Here is an 18,483-nt window from a genome sequence, read left to right as displayed (position 1 = left end):
AGCCAGATCTTCGGAGATCATGAATCCGACATCGTTCACCATAAGCTATCAGCTACAGTCCATGAGGTCCCTAAAAATCAGACATGACTGAGCACATCCTCACTCATAAACGACTAAAATGTATTCTCCCACAGCCCTGGAGGCCAGACATCCCAAACTGAGGTCTCAGCAGGGCTGTGCTCCCTTAGAGGCTCTGGGAGGTGGTGGTAGTGGTGGGGCGCATCTTTCCTGCTGCTTCAGCTCCTGGTGGCTCCCATGTCCTTTGATTCGTGGCCACATCACCATGTTGATGCTGCATCAAACCTTCCTTTGTCTGTCTTACAGGGACACATGTGATTAGATCTGGGGCTCTCAAATTAGATCTGGGATCAGGATCCAGGATCATCTCCCCAGCTCAAAATCTTTAATGACATCTGCAAAGATCCTTGTTCCGAATGAGATACCATTCACAGATTCCAGGGATTGTGTTGTTGTTGTTCAGTTGTGTCTGACTCTTTGTGACCCCATGGACTGCAGCATGCCAGGCTCCCCTGTCCTTCATTATCTCCTGGAGCTTGCTCAAATTCATGTCCATTGTGTCTGTGATACTATCTAACCATCTCATTCTCTGTTGGCCCCTTCTGCCCCTCAGTCTTTTCCAGCACCAAGGTCTTTTTCAATGAATTGGCTCTTCATATCAGGTGGCCAAAGTACTGGAGCTTCAGCTTCAGCATCAGTCCTTCCAATAAACAGTCCTTCCAGGGATTAGGACCTGCTATCTTTGGGGCCACCATTCAGGCCACTCCAGTTAGTTTTAAAAATGGTTTTTCTAACTCAACTGATCCTTCTGCATTTATCAGGCTGTACAATATGCATTTATTTGGTTTCCAATACAGTCACCCTGGGAAGACAGGGTAAATACTCAATTGTTTCCTTTGAATTACCAATTAAAATAAAAAGACATTAGTTTAATAGACGTTAGTTTAATAAGTGCTTTAAATGGTAACAGACTGGTTTGTTCTGGACCTCTCTTTTTGAGCAGTCATCAAGGACTCATGGATTTTCATGGATATGCTATATTTATCTGCCACAATTCTTATTCTTTATCATGATGAAACCGATGCATCTTTGGCCAGGGGTAGTTCTGCATGCTAACTTCTGGTCCTGTGGACACAACTCCATTAGTCCTTGAAAATTTCAGTACACTTTCCTCCATGTTTTCATAATTTATTTTGCTGTAACTTTAAATTTGCAAAAACACTGCAAGAATAGTAAAAGGAACTCCTGTATACTCCTTACCCAAGATCAGCAATTACTTACACCTTGCTCTATTTGTTTTAGAGATAAAAAAAGAGAGAGAATAGTATGTATATAAATGTATATACACATGTGTGAATATATGTATACAGTGTTTATTTTTTCAGAACCATTTGAATGTAAGATATGCCTAAGTATTTCAGTGTATTCTGTAAAAGCAAGGACATTCTCTTACATAACCACAGTATAAAGATCATAATCAGGAAATTTCACCTGTATATAATTCGATATGATCCTCTCAATCCACACTCTGTATGTAAATTTCATCAATTTTTCCCCTTTTAGCTAATATTAACAATGTCTGTGTGTGTTAGTCGCTCATTTGTGTCTGACTCTTTGTGATCCCATGAACCGTGGCCTGCCAGGCTTTTCTGTCCATGGAATTCTCCGGGCAAGAATACTGGAGTGGATAGCCATTCCCTTCTCCAAGGGAATCTTCCTGACCCAGGGATTGAACCCAGGTCTCCCACGTTGTAGGCAGGTTCTTTACCATCTGAGATACTGAGCATTTATTCATGGGTTTACTGGATATTTACATATCACTCTTTGCTAAATGTTGTTCAATACTTTCCCAGTTTTTTAAATTGGCTTGTCTCATTTTTTTTATTTTTAAAAGTTCTTATCTCTTTGGATTTAACCCTCCATCAGACATGTTTTCTTTCAGTTTGTGGCTTGCTTCTTTATTTTCCTGACCATCCTTGATGAGAAGAACTTCAAAATTCTGATGGATCTAATTTGGGCAGATGTATCTACAGAATTTGAGGCTCCTCCTTTCTGGCTTTTTCTGCTCCTGGAGTCTCTGCTCACCTTCCAGCAGTTGCGGTGGCCCTGAACTTGGTCCTCTGGCTCTTGAGATCAGAGGAGTGCTGTTTGGCATCCAGTTGCTCTATGTGGCTACCACTGCCCTGGGTCAAAGTCATCATCTGCCACCAGAGACAGCATCCGACCCCACAGGGTAAGGACTCAGTCCCACGAGACTGCCCGGCCCTCCAGCAGATGCCGAAGGCCAGGAGTGGGTCCCCATCTGACCCACAACTTCTGTCTGACGTTGCTGCAAATCAGAGGCATCCATGACCCACCTCCCTTCTGGATGCAATAAGTTTCAAGAACCGCTCACAGGACTCAGGGAAGCACATTTACCAATTTATTAAAGAATGAGATAAGAGAAGCAGATAAACACCCAGAGGAACAGGTACAGAGGCTCCTGAGCACAAGAGCTTCTGAACCCATGGAATTGGGGTGCATCGCGCTCCAGAAGAACCAACTGGAAGAGCCTCAAACCTCATCCTGTTGGGATTTTATGGAGGCTTCCTCACATAAGCACCATCAATCATTAACTCCATTTCCAGCCCCCATCCCATCTCTGGAGAACTGTGGGGAGCAGGGGCTGAAAACTCCAAGCTTCTCATCCTGGCTGGTCTTTCTGGTAAGATCAGCTCCCATTCAGGAGCCACCCAAAGTCATCTGATTGGAACAAAAGACCCTCCCATCACCCAGGAAATTCCAAGGGATTTAGGAGCTCTGTGTCAAGACCTGGGGTCAAGGACCAAACATCAGAACAGTGATGCTCCTAGTTGTTTGACCACCTAGAAAATGACTAGGGTTTCAGGAACCATGTGCATGGAACAGAGACCAATTTATATATTTTCTACTATTTCGTCTTTACCTTCTACCTCTTCACAAAGGCCTCCTTTGACCTGCTTTCTTCTAGACCCCTCCTTAATGTCCTGTCTTCTAGCCCTCTTTTGTTTTTCTTTATGCCTTTCCCATAACTTTCAATTCATTCATCCAGCAAGTATTTCCTGAAAGCCAGTTGCCTGCCAGGCAGTGTGCTGGAGGTGGGGCTTGGAGTGGGGCTCTTGTTCCTAGGATCCCCTGTTACACAGTGAAGCAAGAGCAGTCTGGCTTCCTTGACCGTGTTAGCCAATGCACTGGCCACCGAAAGAAGGCTTCCTCACTCAACACCGAGCCCTGGGCAGTGCTGGCACCTTTCCGTCTTTGACCATCATGCCCACACTTCTGGCAGTCAGTTTTTCTGACTGTCAAATTTTCTGCAATACAATACTGCCAACAGATGCCAAAGTGAAAATTCCAGTCTTGCAAAAGACATAAGATTTCATGGAATTGACTAATGTTGGAGGACTGCTCAAATCACAAACAAAACTACTGGGAGAGGTGCTGGCAAAGTTAGACTGAATTACAATCGGGTATAAGACCGCCTGGAAGAGGGCATGGCAACCCACTCCAGTATTCTTGCCTGGAGAAATCCATGGACAGAGGAGCCTGGCAGACTATAGTCCATGGGGTTGCAAAGAGTCAGACATGACTGAAGCGACTTAGCACGCAAGGGAGACCATCAACAAAGGAGACATAACAAGGCCTTCAAAACACAGCAGCTTAATTCAGAGGAGAATGAAGAGCTCTTGGGAAAAATCACAGGCCAAATATTTCTGCTAAAAGGATCACATTGGTGCACATATTCTGTTGGTCAGTCACAGGATCTATGATGATGTGATGCTCTCATAAAACTTTACCAGAACCATTATGAGCACTCCACTGCCATCGCTCACTTTGGCTTATTCCTTATTCCAAGAATTTGAGCAGAAACGCAATTTTGCCTAATTTACCTTTAGGTAAAAACCAGATAAGACTAACCCATGTTCATAATTTTTAGTTTATCAAGCCGGAGTCTAAATCAAAACCCATTTTTTTCACTCCTTACTTGAATTTTGGTTTCCGTTTCAGCTGGATTGTCTTTGTGGTCAGGAGAACTTCCTGATGAATTTTTAAATAATTGCTTGTGGAATGACCATCAGCCCCACTGAGATGAAAGGCCATGAGTGCACAGCCCTCTGAGATCAGGATCCCAGAGAGAAACAGATGGTTCTTTCAAAACAGGGTCATTGGAGGGCACACCCAACAAAGGACCATCCTGAGGGGTGGAGGGAACTGACTGAGGGCCAGGAACTGGGCTGCAGTCCTGGGATTTCCAAGCCTTCATCTGCTGAGCAGGACGTAGCAGGCAGGCATCTCTTTCCTGTCTAGGGACCCTGTGAGCAAGGAGCCAGCAACACGGTTGCCCTGCTCTCCCTGGGCCTCCTCCCTGGTGGTTGGGCACTGCCCTCTTCCTAGGGGCCCCATTATTCCCACCAAGATGGGGAATTAAGCCCCCAACTTCACTTCCAGCTTGGAGAGGACAGACCCCCAGAGCTCCTTAAGGATGCTTTTTTTTTTTTTGCCATCTGGCTTCTGGGGAGAGGGCTGCAATTAGGGGCTGGCTGAGTCAGCTGCAAACAGCAGACCCATTTCCACAGTTCTATTTCCCCGAGCCTTTGGCCTCTGTTCTGCACAGCAGGCCAGGGATTTCAAGCAGTTTTACCTCATTAATTCTAAACCACCCATGTTCAGGATTCAATAAGTCAACCTGGTAGATTATTAAACACCCTCTCAGGGCTTGAGCCAAATGTAAACCCCAGATGAGAGAACCTGTGTCAAACATTCCAGCCAAATCTAGGCGTTTTTCCATCCATTGGGTCCAGTAGTCTGACTCCACGTCCACGTGGCCCCCCAGGCTCTGCTGGTGACACCGGGTGGACCTGTAATCCTCTCCCTGGGGGTGCCATCTCCCGCCCCGCTCCAGTGTGTATGTGGGGGTGTCCTGTGCTTCATCCCCTGGGCTCTGCTGGCCTCAGCTCTCTTCTAGGTCTGGGGGGCGTGAGAGGTGATGGGTGGGTCCTGGGCAGAACAGGCATCAGATTGCAAAGCCACCTGCTCCCAGCAAGTGTTGAAAGGCTTTAACAACAGAGGTTGGCTTCCCTAAGGGAGGGACACGAAGGAGTGAAGGAGAAAGGAGAGGAGGGGCGAGGCTGGCGGGGAGAAGGGGAGCGGACCTTCCAGCGGGGTCCACACAGGTCAGAAGACACCCAGCTCTGCACCTGCGAACCCAGCCCTCACCACAGACTCTGGCACCACGTGGACACGCAACAGTCAACCTTGAAGGTTTGGGCAAGAGTTGTTTTAGGAGCCCTATCGCGCAGGCCCCGCCCCACCTACCCAGGCTGCCCGAAAGCGGCGTTGCGCATGCGTTCTTCAGGCTCCTTGCTGCTGGTTGCGTTCCTCTTGGTCGTCTGTCCTGTCTTCTTCCTCAGACATCTGGAGGAAGATAAGAAAATGAGCATTAGTTGAAATGCCGTCTATGTCTCTAGCTTCCCTAAATTCAGGGTCTTCTTTTTCTGAGACTTAAAGAAAAAAAGGAATAAGTGGTTTGCTTACGACTCCACCCAAGCAGCCCCACTTTCCGTTGGGTCCCTGGGAGTCCCATCCGGGAGCAAAAATCTGTGCACCCTTCCCCTCCGCCTGGGGGCAGTCCACAGGGGGCCTCTCGCCAAGACCAAGTGTTGATCCTGGTCCTGTGAAAACAAAGCTGGCCACCTGCAGGCTCACCAAACACTGCTTTTACAATTTCAATATTGTAACTACCCGGATTACAATTATTGTAATCCGGGTAATTATGCAGTAATTTATTTTCCCACAACAGAAATTTGGCAGGAAGAACTTACTGGTCAGTCTTTACTGAGCTCTTGGGAGTATCCTCAAACACCCAGAAGCCCCCATGAAGGGTGGATGGGGTCCCAGGAGCTTCTCTGGGGAGAGGGTCATTGCAGTGCAGAGCCTCAGACTGCAAGGTGGTGTGTGCATTTTTGAATTTCCGTGTAGTGAAGACCTTATTATTTCTTCATCAAAATTGTAACAAGGAACAAATATGCACATATATAAATACATGATATACATGATGAATGCATATGTATATGTATGCATATATATGTCACGTCATGAGATCATTTTCTTGTCATATAGTGCCTTGCCTTTGAGCAAATCTGACCTGCTGGCCTCAGTTCTCTTCTAGGGCTGGGGGTGTGAGAGGTGGTGGGTGGGTCCTGGGCAGAATGGGACATGAACACCTGATCACCAACCTCAAAGGGCCAGCCTTCCTAATGGACTTGCAATGGGATTCTTTTACAAAGCTAAGTTCCCTCACTGCAGTGGTTCTCAAGCTTAAGTGTGTACTGGAATCTCCTGGAGGGTTGTGAAAACAGATTACTCTTCTCCACCCCAGAGTTTCTGATTCACTGAGTCTGCGGTGGGCCCCAGTGTGTTTGTCACAAGTTCTCAGGGGATGCAGGTGCTGTTGGTCCAGGTGTTGCAGGAAGGGGGACCCCTGCCAGGGCCCGAAAGGGGGCCCTTGTCTAGCATTCAGAAATGAATTGTCTGAAGAGACACACGTGCTGATGAAGCCAGAGGCTTTATTGGGAAGGGGCACCCAGGTGGAGAGCAGTAGGTTAAGGGAACCCAGGACTGATTTGCCACGTGGCTCACAGTCTCTGTGTATTGCTGATCTTGTTCACAGTGCCAACTGTCTTGGGGTTCACACTGTTTGCTGAACCCAGGGTAGGCAAGGTGTGGGCTAAGAAGCTGGAAGGAGACGCAAGGAGCCATAGGAATTGCATACACATTTATTCTCTCCTGACTGACGCAGCAGTCATAGCAATAGACAAGCTATCTTCTGTCCTCCCATGGCTGACCCAACAGACACAGCTTGTGCAATTGGGCAGCAATCGCCCCTGCTTTCTAGGTAGAGCTCACGCAGGCATACAGCACAAGGTAGCCTGTGACCAAGTGGGTACCTTGTGACACGCATTCCCAGTGCTATAAGGGATCTCTGCTGTTACATAATCATTATTTACAAAACAGGGGCAAGAGCGAGAGGCCGTGGGACAAGAGAGCCTGACCATGCCATCTTGGTTCATTTGCTCTTTCCCTATGCTCGGGTTTTATGGTGATGGGATTAGTTTCCGGTTGTCTCTGGCCAATCATTCTGACCCAGGGTGCTTCCTGGTGGTCCATGCATTGCTCAGCCAAGATGGATGCCAGCGAGGAGGATTCTGGGAGGTGGTGGGACATGAGGTGTCTCCTTTTGACCTTTCCCCAGTTATTCTGGTTGGTGGTGGCTTATTAATTCCTTATTAATTCAACGTCCCTTACCAGTACTGCCTGTCATAAACTAACTCATGCAAATAGTTACTGTGGTGCCTGGGCACTGTGACCAGTTTCTGTCAGTGTGCTTCTCCTAACACAGGGACCGAACTTTGAGAACCACTGTCTTAGGGCACTTATAACATGGCTCAGAGTCACGGTGGTAAGGACAAAGGCAGATGCGTCCCAAGCACCAGAATTCAGACACCAGCCTTACAGCCAGCTGGCATCATGATCGCTGCATGTTACTTTTTTTTTTTTTCCACTGTATATCTCAAAGAGTTGCCTTGAGGATTGAATGAGAAAATGTAGGTAATATGGTTATGTACCATGATGAACAGTGATTACTGTAGCTGTGTGATTAAGTCCACTCACATTCCTTTTATACACCAGCGATCCAGAACATATCTGCTGAACACAATAAATTTATTTGAAAACAATATTCTAGAATTTAGATTATTTAAAGTATGTGAAACAACTTACACTAAATGACTGGATTGTATTGCCTTTTGCGAGTTTAATATAAATATATTTTTCATAAGTGTCACAGAATTATGAAGTCACAAGCTATATTAAAGTCATAAAATGTATTGTAAGTGGGCTATTTTAGGTTTATCACCACAATAAAACCAACTACTGAAATAAAATTATAAGCCATTTTACTCCAGGGATTCTTCTATTTGCTTTTTCCATGACCACGATTTGCAGAACAGAGACTGTGATCAAAATATTGCTTGGAGTACGCACAGGATGGGTAGCTCATGTCCCATCCATATCCCATCACAGTGTACACGTGTCTGAATAACTCTCAAGTGCAGATTGTAGGGAGGTGTGTGCAAGTGGGGCTGGGGAGTAAGGGGTGGGTGGTGGCCAAGGGGTTGTTGCTCTTGTTATTTCGTCACTAAGTTGTATCCGACTCTTTGTGAATCCAGGGACTGTAGCCCGCCAGGCTCTTGTGTCCATGGGATTTCCCACCCAAGAATACAGGAGTGGGTTGCCATTTCCTTCTCCAGGGGATCTTCCAAATCCAGGGATTGAACCCTAGGGTTCTGCTAGTAACTCTACTGTTCTGAAATGTTTAATATTAAAATAGCCATTCCAGCTTTATTCTGAATAGGGCAAGCATGGTATTTCTTTCTCTATTCTTCTATTTAGAATAAGTTAAAAAATACATACAAAAGATATTTCATGTATGTAGCATATAGTTAGGTCTTGATTATATATTTATCTATGCTTTTTAATTGGTGTGTGCAAGCATGCTAAGTCATTTCAAACATGTCTAACTCATGGCAATCCCATGGACTGTAGCCCTTGAGGCTCCTCTCTTCATGGAATTCTCCAGGCAAGAATACTGGAGAAGGTTGCCATGCCCTCCTCCAGGGGATCTTCCTGGATCCCAGGAGGACTGAGCCTGGCTCTCCTGCATTGCAGTGAGATTCTTTACCATCTGAGCCACCAGGGAAGCCCCTTTAATTGGTATGTCTTTTTTTTTTTTTTTGATAATTTTATTTATTTATGACTGTTCTGGTCTTCACTGCTTATGGGCCTTCTCTAGTTGCAGAGAGTGGGGCCTACTCTTTAGTTGCAGCTCAAGGGCTTCTCACTGTGGTGGTTTCTCTTGCAGAAATGGGCTCTAGGGCATGAGGATTTCAGCAGTTGCAGTTCCCAAGCTCTAGAGCACCGGGTTGTGGTGAAAGGACTTAGTTGCTCCGCAGCATGAGATCTTCCCAGACCAGGGATTGAACCTGTGTCTCCTGTATTGTCAGGCAGATAATTTACCACTGAGTCACCGAGGAAGTCCTGGTATGTTTATTTTTTATTTTATTTATTTTTTTTGACCATGCCTTGTGGCTCAGGGGACTCTTAGTTCCCCAACCAGAGAATGAGCCCAGACAACTTCAGTGAAAGTGCCCAGTCCTAACCACTGGACCACCAGGGAACTACATTAATTGGTATGTTTAGACTATTGATATTTATTGGTATTATTTATTGATATTTATTGGTATTATTGATATGGTTAGGTTTAAAGCCAACTGTTATTGCCTTTTCCCTCCTTTTTGTCTTTTTTTGGATTATTTTTATGGTTCCTTTATCACTTAGATATTAGATATGAATTTTTCTCGTTTTTTAGCAATTGTTTTAGGGTCTATAGTACACATATTTAAATACTCACAGTCTGCCTTCAAATGATAGTATACTAGTTCCTATGTTGTATAAGAATCCTACAATATAATCTTTCTATTCGTGTTTCCAGTCTATTGTTGCCCTGTATTTTAATTCATCAGATATTACAAACCCTATCCTACATTGTTATTATTATTTTTGTCTCTCTATCCCATGGTCTCAAAAATAACAATAAGAATAAATATTATGTACTTATCCATCCAATTACCATGGTAGATGTTCTTCATTTTTTGGGTATACATTCAGATTTCCATCTGGCATCATTTCCTTCTGATAAAGAATTTTCTTTATATTTTTTATTATGTGGTTTTGCTGGTGATAAATTTCTTTAGCTTTTTATATTTGAAAAACTTTTTATTTCACTTTTTTTTAATGCATGTTTTCACTTGGTATAGAACTTTATGTTGACAGGTTTTCCTTCAATACTTATAGATGCTTGTTCACATTCCTCTTACTTGTATATTATTTCAGACACAAAGTCTGCAGTCATTCTTAAATTTGTGCCTCTGTATGTTTTGTATAATTTTACTCTTTCTGCTTTTAAGATTTCTATTTATTCCTGGTTCTGAACAATTTGATTATATTTTTTCTCATGTAATTTTCATTATATTTCTTGTGCTTGGAGTTTGTTGAAATTCTTGGCTGTGGGTTTGTACTTTTCATCAGACTTAGAAACGTTTCAGCCATTGCTTTTCAAAAATATTTTTTCCCCTTTCCCTTTCAAGGACTCCAGTCCTTCATGCACTAGCCCACTCAAGATTTTCTTACAATTCACCAATGTCCTATTTTGTTGTCAGTCATTTTTCTCTGTTTTTATTTGGTTGGTTTTTATTGTTATGTGGTCACATTTACCAATCTTTTCTTCTGCAATGTCCAGTTGACCATAAATTCTATCCAGTGTGTTTTTAAGCCTCAGTTTTAAAATTGTAGTTTTCATCTCAAGAAACTTGATTTAAGTAAGTGTGTTGGGGACTTCCCTGGTAGTCCAGTGGTTAAGAATCCACCTTCTAGTGCAGTGGACATGGATTCTATCCTTGGTCAAAGTACTGGGATCCCACATGCTGCAGAGGAACTAAGCCTGTGTGCCACAACTCCTGAGATCGTGTGCCACAATGAAGTTTGGAATACCGATGCAATAATGAGCCCATGTGCCACAACTGAGACTTGAAACAGCCAAAGAAGTAAATAAGTGTACCACTGAATAACTCAAGTTTACCATCCACATATCCCTGGAGTTCTCTCTGTGCAACTTTCTTGTCTGGTACTGGTGAATTCCTGCTGCTTTGTCACTACAAACTCTCACCCATCTCATCTACTCAGGCAGCCTGCTGGGCTTACCTAGGCTCGCCCTCTCTGTACTGTTATCCGATCCTCTCTCCCCAGGCAGTAAGACAGGCGATTGTACAGCCTACCTTGTTTGTGTCTCTCTCCCAGAGTTCATTGTCCTCTGTTGCCTGGTGTAAAAGATCTCAATAACCATTATGTTATATGTATATATTTCCATTTCTAGCAGGAAAGAAAGCCAATCCCTCTAATTCCATCTTGACCAAAGGCTGAATTCCTGTCTAGTAATTTTCGATTATATGTCTGACATTGTCAGTTTGATGCTGAGCTCTGGGTTTTATTGTACTTCATTGAAGACAGTTGGAGTTTTTTTCTGTCTCACAGTTAAGATATTTGAAGACTGGCTTGATGTTTTTGTTTTATATTTGTTTGGAGCAGGTCTAAAGTGTCCTCTTACTCTGCGTTTGTCCCACTGCTAAGGTGTGACTCATGCCATTTATCAGTTGTTTGCCTCTCAGCTCCTGCTCCACCCGTGGTTCTCCTGTGTGGCAGTAATGAAGCTTTAAGCCTGTCTCCTCTTCAATGGGACTTCCCAGGTGACTCAGATGGTATAGAATCCACCTGCAATGCAAGAGACCTGAGTTTGGTCCCTGCGTTGGCAAGATCCCCTGGAGAAGGGATTGGCTACCCATCCCAGTAGTCTTGCCTGGAAAACTACACGGACAGAGGAGCCTGGCAGTCTTCAGTTCATGGGGTTGGAAAGAGTAGGGCATGACTGAGTGACTAACACTTCTCTTCCTCCTCTTCAAAAAGCACAATATTAAGTTTTGTCAGCAGAGGGTGCTGGAAGGAAATTTCAGGAGGAAAGAGCTTCTATTTCTGGTTCTGGCATGTTGTCTTATTTTTTTTTTTTTTAAATGCTGAACACAGTCTGGTCACCGCCTGGATATGGCCCTCCAGACACGGACACCAGGCTTCACGCCACTCTGTTGGCAAGTGGACTTCCAATGTCCCGTCCCTCTCTGCACAGTGGCTCACCAGCCTTGGTCCATCTGCGCCTGCAGGGTGTTTCCTGTTTCCATGGTTGCTGTGAACCAACTCTGGATTGCACAATCTAGCAAAGTTCTTTGCACCCAGTGACTTGCAAATACTGTCTCCAGTGAGGTCTGAACCCCAGCCACAGGGAGGAAGCCCTCCTCCCACAGTTGTCCATTCTTGGATACCATCCCTCAGCTTTAAGTTGTTTTTTAGTATTCTCTTCCAATTTTTATACTTACTCCCCTGTTACAGTTCATAATTCTTTACGTTAAATGTTCCTGTTCAAATTATTGGGTGGTATCCCGATTTGTTGTTGTTGTTGCTTGTTTGCTAAGCTGTATCTGGCTCTGTGTGACCCCATGGACCACAGCACGCCAGGCTCCCCTGTCCTTCACTGTCTCCCAGAGTTGGCTCAAACTCATGTCCATTGAATCAGTAATGCTATTCAACCATCTCATCCTCCGTCACCCTCTTCTTCTCTTGCCCTCAGTCTTTCCCAGCATCAGGGTCTTTTCCAATGAGTCAGCTGTTCACACCAGGTGGCCAAAGTATTGGAGCTTCAGCTTTAGCATCAGTCTTTCTGATAAATATTCAGGTTGATTTCCTTTAGGATTGACTGGTTTGGTTTCCCTGCAGTCCGAGGGACCCTCAAGAGTCTTCTCCAGCACCACAATTCAAAAGCATCAGTTCTTCAGCATTCAGCCTTCTTTATGGTCCAACTGTCACATCCACATATGACGACTGGAAAAACCATAGCTTTGACTAAATGGACTTTGCTGGCAAAGTGATGTCTCTGCTTTTTAATACACTATCTAGGTTTGTCACTAACATGTAAGTTTTTTTGGCCCCTATTGAATGCCTTACATATTCAATGAGCAGTTCTGCATGCTGACTGGGGGAACTCAAGTGTTTCATACACATGTAAAGCTCTGAGAAGTATTTTGCTTATGGTTCAGTGGTCATTCATTGCCTGACTTGGTGGAATTTCTCTCTCCTCTTGCTCAGATGGGAATTCAGCCAGAGACTCAAGGGAGCCTCCATGTAGATTCTAGACCTCTTTCTCTGTGTCTCCCTCCTTTTGTGTTCCTTGTCCTACCATTTCTATCTGCTTCATCCATCACTCAACTCTGGAAGATCTCTAGATTCTGTTTATATTTCCCTCCCTGAATTCTGGTTTATAAATTACTTCTAGGTAGAAAGCTGAAATTATATTAGGGCTCATTTAATTTTTTTTGTTTGTTTGTTTTCCTTTTCAGTCATCACAGTCTCACACTGCCTCTTGTCCAACATTTGAAAAAATTCTATTTCATGTATTTTTGAGACCAGATTTCTAGTTATTCATGGTGAGAAGCAAGTCCCATAACAAGTTACCTTTAGGACTCACTCACTTTTGATGCAGACTCTGCATTTCCATCAAGCTCCCAGGTGACGTCCATCCTTACACAATTTTGAGAAGCAAGATGTTAGATGGCTTATTCAGAGTTTCTTGCTTTTCCTCAAAGACTGGTTGTGTTTCCCCAGATTATAAGCTCTGAGATCCCCGCTTTTTAATAATGATGATGTGAGCCAGGGTACAGTGTCTGCCCTTCTGTTAGCACCCAGACCAAGGACAGCAAAATTTGTTCAAGGACCACTGAAGGCAGTAAAACATGTTTTCCAAAATCAGCGGCTAAAATAAGCTGGGCTCTCTTTCCATAAAGGGTTCTAGGGGAGAGCTTACCTATGGCTCATTCAGAGCACCTCTCTTTGGGGATTTTTTCACTTTTGCGCTACGGTTTCTTTGGAAATTGCAGTATTTGGCCTATTGCACTAACAGATCCTCATCTTATTGTGAATGGAACAGCATGAAAGATAATGAGTTATGAGTTGAAAGAGACATTTTTGGAGGGAGAAGGAGAAATCTGAGATTTCCAGATCATTCATTTGGGGAATGACTTCTTCCAGGACATCTTTACCTCACTGAGAAGATTGTGTGTGTGTGTGTGTGTGTGTGTGTGTGTGTGTGTGTGTTTGGTTTCTAGCTTTTTGGGAGGCTGAAGTCTTAGAATAAAATGGTACCCAACAGCTGGAAATGGCATTTCCTTGGAACCAGACAGGAATGAGAAGCTAGGGATTCTGGGAATTTTCTGCAGACACTTGCAAAGATCTTTAGACACAGCTGGCTTCCTATTACCCTTTGTGATGGAGCAGCCTTGTAAAACCTACAAACTCTAAATGTCAAATTCAGTTGGTAGTTTGACGCCTCCACCTCCCAGCGTTCACTCAGCGTGTGGAGTATTTGGCTTTGTCTTGCCTCGGAGGAAGTGTGTCCGTTTCCTGTGTGGGGGAGGCAGCAAGTCAGGGCGGGTGGAAGCAGGCGGCATTCAGTTGAACGGGGTGGCTGGGTACAGGCAAGGAGAGAGGCTCCCTCCAGGCAGGGTGCAGGCGCCAGAGTCGCCATCTGGACTGGGAATCCAAAAGAGAGAACCTTGGAGGGATCTTAGGAGCCAAACGTCTGTCCGGAGGCTAGCATTTCACTCTAAATCCCGGCCCCAGCTCTTCTGAGTCTTTCCTCCCAGGCCAGGGCCATCGTCTCTTCTGATCTGGCCCCTTCCTCCTGCCCCTCTCCGCTTTGTGAAAGAGACTGGTTTTCCTCCGCAGGAAGTGGGCACCGGCCTGATGCACTTGCTGCGATAGTGCCCACAGGCCGGTCGAAGCCCCTCCCACTAAGCCAACGGAGCATTGGTGGGCTCAGCCGGTTCACACCAGATCAAGAGAGTGGGTTTTGAAATTCTCAGGCACTTTGTAAATCAACTGTTTCAACACTGGTGGTGGCTCAGAATCAACCAAGGTGAGAGGAGGATTTGCCCTGCGGAAATTAACAAACATCAGAGACACTCCAGATCAGCCCCCCCTCCCCCACCAGCCACCGGTAAGAGAATGAGGCTTCCTCCAGAACAGAGTGAGGGACGTTGCCCTGTGTCACAAAGGTGAGCCCAGGACACACGGAGATTGTGTCTTCAATCTCATGAGTAAAGACAGAATTGGAGCTCACACCTAGGTCCGTTGAACCCCATTCATTTCCCCTGCTGGAGGAAATGTTTATACACAATGCTGGAGGTGTTTATACAGTTGAGTAATTAACGTCGCCTTCATTGTGGAACCTATTTCAAGCAATTCTGTTAATCTTTGTGCATCCACACTCTCTGCTGGCCCTTGGGGCCTGGAGAGAGGGGAGTGTAGGGAGGGACTGAGGAGAAGATTACTCTGATTTAGGATCATGCGCTGGTTCCAAGGACTCTACAGCCTTTGGGTGTTCGTGGAAGACTTTCATATGGTATTGCTTTTATGTGGAATCTAAAAATGCGAGCAAATGAACTTACTTACAAAACAGAAACAGACTCAGGAAACAAGCTTATGTTTATTAGAGGGGAAAGATGGTGGAGAGGGATAAATCATGAGGTTGGGATTAACATACATATACTACTATATTTAAGATAGGTAATCAACAAGGACACGTTGTATAGCACAGGGCACTCAATACTCTGGTAACCCATGTGGGAAAAGAATCTGAAAAAGAATGGAGATATATATATATAATTGAATCCCATTGCTGTCCACCTGCTGTCCACCTGAGACTACCACAGCATTGTAAATCAACCATACTCCAATACAAAGTTAAAAATTAAAAAACAAACAAACAGACTTTAAAGATCTAGAATTTGGTTGGAAGACTCAGTCAAACACACTAAAAGACTAGAAGCAAGGCTGGGCTGTCACCAGGACTGGCCACCAGGACAGAAAGCTCTGGCCGCTGGACAGAGCTTATCCATGCTGTTCTCGGGCCCCTGCCAGAGCAGCATATCCCTGCCACTCACACATCTGTTCATGGGCACCTCTAGGCCTCCTCTGTCCACTAACTCACAGAGCCTTGCGCTTCAGATCATCACAAGCTGCTCTGCTCAAGAAGGGTCCTATTCATTCTGACATCTGTCTCACAGTAGCACGTGTACCCAGCAGGGGTTCTGCTGGCGTACCTGTGTGGGTCCTGGGGAGCCTGAGTGCCTAGATATGTCATCACCCAGGACCAGGGTATTTGGCATCTCTGCCAAAGGAATGCATCAGTGGTTCTCAACCAGGGCTCTTTTGCTCCCAGGTACGTTTGGCAATGTCCAGAGACATTTGGAGGGCTTCCCTGGTGGCTCAGATGGTAAAAAGAATCTGCTTGCCATGTAGGAGGCCTGGGTTCAGTCCCTGGGTCAGGAAGGTCCCCAGGAGAAGAGAATGGCCACCCATTCCAGTATTCTTGCCTGGAGAATCCCATGGACAGAGGAGCCTGGCAGGCTACAGTCCTTGAAGTTGCAAAAGAGTCAGACGTGACTGAGCAGCTAAGCACACACAGACACACACACACACATTTTTTGGTTATCGTAATAGGGAGGAGGAGTGCTTCTGGCATCTTACTGGGTCTAGACTGGGGATGCTGTTGAATGTCCCTCCATGCGCAGGGCACCCCCCACAGCAAACCATGGACCCTCCCCAGTGTAAATAGAGCCAAGACTGGGAAACCCTGGACCATGTGAATGGAGTGGGTTTGCAGGTGCATCACTGTCTCAGAGGTGGCTGGTTGCCGCTCTGTGCCCAGGTCCTTGGCTTACAATGAACTTGGCACCCAGTCACCACTGCACTCCCTGAAACAAGTGATGCCCACACAAACAAGTGGCAGCAAACAGCAGAGCAGGGCAGAGCATGGCTCAGGGCATGGGGGTCCCTGGGGTACAGAAGGCAGAGGCTGGGAGGGTTGGACAGCAGAAGAGCTCCCGGGAGGAGGGGCTGCCGGTAGGGAGGAGCGGATGGCTTTTCCAGCTTGTACTTTTAAACTTTGTTTAAGGTGCCTTTCAAAGCAGATTTGAAAAATGTTTTAGTTGAATTTATCTCTTTTTCCTTTTACAGTTCCAGATTTCTGTGTCATGGTTTTACAAAGGCTTTCCTCATACTTTGAAATACTTAAAAAAAAAAAATTCTCACAGGGTATCTTCTAGTACTTCTACAATTTCACTTTTTACATTTAAATCTTTGATTTTTTTTTTTAATGAGTGAAAAAATTTCCTTTCCTTTCCCCAGATGGTGACCCCATTGTCTCAACATTGCTGACTTAACTGTCCAATTACCCCCAGTCATCCCATCACCCAGTTTAAGGAACATAAACCCCTGTATTCTGTTTATAGCTCTGCTCTCTCTGCCTGAAATCCAGCATGTCGACCACACTGTTTTAACTACAGTAGCTCTGTAGTGTGTTTACTGTCTCTTGGGGTTACTTCCCTTCCTTCCCCCCATCTCTCTCTTTGGAATTTGTTCATTGTTCCTGGGATGTTTGTTATTCCACATGAACTTTCAAATCCACTTATCTCCCTCAAAAGTCATTTTTACAATTTTCATTTGACTGTGATCCCTCTGTGGGTTCATTTAGGAGACAGCATCTTTGTGGATGTTGAATCTTCCTTTCTGTGTGGGAACCGTCCCAGCCTTCTCTGCGTCCCTCAGGGATAAGCTATGTTCACCAGTCCTGTAAGTGTATTCCTAAGGCATTTATGTTGTGCTGTCATGGCCATGCAAATAGGACATTTCCTGCATTATAGCTCCTAGGGATGTGGCCATAAAGAAAAGTTATTGCCATCTGAATTCACCCTTGAACTCAGCCACATTGCTGAATTCTCTTCTTGGGGTGTGAGGATTTCAGTCTGTTTCATGGGGTTCCAGGCTTGTGGTCCAGGCAAATACTGACAATTGGCTTTCCATGTGACAGTTGCCTGGAAGGAGTGGGGGCTCTGCACGTGCATGAGTGGGAAGGATGTTTCTGTTTCCACTTCATCTTCCACGGCTCCTCGCGCTGATATGGATGGTGTGGGAGGAGCAGTTAGAGCTGTTTGTAGACCTTTGTGAGCCCCTGAGACCAAGTAGTAAAGGGCCTGGGAGAAGGTGAGAACCCCAACTTGTCTCTGTGCAAAGAGGTTCTGGGAGCCCTGGCCGTGACCTAGATGGGTGCCTGGCCCTCCTCCAGGTGGCAGGTTGGCAAAGACATCATGAACTTGGGGGCTGAGAAGGGCAGTGTCCCACAGACCCCTCCTCAAGCACCCATGCTCCCTTGGGGACTCTGGGAAATACATCAGGGTGTCGGCACAGTGTCCCCAGACCTCATTCTTCCCCAGGGCCAGGGCAGGAGGACCTTTGTGTGGCCTGGGTTCTTGCCTTTATTCCTTGTAAGAGCTGCCCACAGGGAGTCAGATCTTTGTGTTTCCTATTTGAAAATAGGTACAGAAAGAGTCAGAAGAGGTCATGCATGAATCTGGATGCATTAAGTGGGTTCGGTTGGTGTGACATTTATTATCTTCCTTGTGGGAACTGCATGCCTCTGGCTGGTCCAGCCCTTCAGAAACATCTGTTTTTGGCATTTGTATCAGTGTTTTTCACGCTCTGTATTAGTGTCCTGGGGCTGCCTTGACAAAGTGCCATAGGCTGGGCAGCTCAAAAAATAGTTGCTAATTAGTCTTACGCTCTGGAGGCTGGGAATCCAAGGCTGAGGTGTGGGCGGGGCTGGTTCTCCTGAGGCCTTTCTCTGGGCATATGGATGGCCGTCTGCTCCGTGTCCTCATGTGGTCATCCTGTGTG

The sequence above is a fragment of the Bos taurus genome, chromosome 1 (assembly GCF_002263795.3).
Source record: "Bos taurus isolate L1 Dominette 01449 registration number 42190680 breed Hereford chromosome 1, ARS-UCD2.0, whole genome shotgun sequence".
Classification (NCBI taxonomy): domain Eukaryota; kingdom Metazoa; phylum Chordata; class Mammalia; order Artiodactyla; family Bovidae; genus Bos; species Bos taurus.
This window is presented reverse-complemented; position numbering follows the sequence as displayed.